Source organism: Ascaphus truei, chromosome 10, assembly GCF_040206685.1.
Source record: "Ascaphus truei isolate aAscTru1 chromosome 10, aAscTru1.hap1, whole genome shotgun sequence".
Taxonomy (NCBI): Eukaryota; Metazoa; Chordata; class Amphibia; order Anura; family Ascaphidae; genus Ascaphus; species Ascaphus truei.
Genome location: NC_134492.1, coordinates 59,604,733 through 59,605,807, shown reverse-complemented (window position 1 = coordinate 59,605,807; position 1,075 = coordinate 59,604,733).

Here is a 1,075-nt window from a genome sequence, read left to right as displayed (position 1 = left end):
GCTAGATAAATTAGATTTATTTACATTAGAAAAGAGGCGTCTAAGGCCTCGTCCAAGGTTCCGGCGGGCGTGCTGAGGCGTGCTGAGGCGCGCTGAGGCTCAGGGAAAGCGGGTGCTTTCCCTGGCCTTAGACAGCGTGCCGTCAGGGGGCGGGCCGGGGGTGGGCCAGTGACGTCACGGAGCTGGTTCGCCCTCATTGGGCGAACAGCTCACGTGACTGGCCCTGCACTCCGGCGAGCGCTGAAATTTAAAATTCTGGTAAGACCTACGCTTCCGTGCGCTTGTGGAAGCGTAGGCGAGCCCCTAGTAAAGCCGCTGTAATTGCGGCTGTAGGGGCTCAGTGCTGAGCGGGAGCGCGCCTCCGCCAGCAAGCAGCAACCATGGACGAGGCCTAAGAGGGGACATGATAACTATATACAAATATATTCAGGCACAATACAAGGAGCTTTCAAAAGAACTATTCATCCCACGGGCAGTACAAAGGACTCGGGACCATCCCTTAAAGTTGGAGGAAAGGAGATTTCACCAGCAACAAAGGAAAGGGTTCTTTACAGTAAGGGCAGTTACAGTGTGGGGTTCATTACCCATGGAGACTGTGATGGCAGATACAATAGATTGTTCCAAAAAAGGTTGGATATCTTTTTAGATGGGAAAGGTATACAGGGAAATACCAAATAAGTATACATGGGAAGGATGTTGATCCAGGGATTAATCCGATTGACAATTCTTGGAGTCAGGAAGGAATTAATTTTTCCCCTTAATGGGGTTTTTTGTTTGCCTTCCTCTGGATCAATAAGTAAGTATAGATATAGGATAAAGTATCTGTTGTCTAAATTTAGCATAGGTTGAACTTGATGGACGGAAGTCTGTTTTCAACCTCATCTACTATGTAACTATGTAACTATGTAAAATAGTATAATAATTATAAATGATCAGCGGAACTGAAATAAAAGTTAGTTAGAGGCAATCTGAGCGACACTTAAAAAAATTAATATATATATTTTTTCTTTAATATATGCAGCCTTTGATTACCTTTATTGAAAACTAATTACTGTACCTAAGCTGCCGAACTATT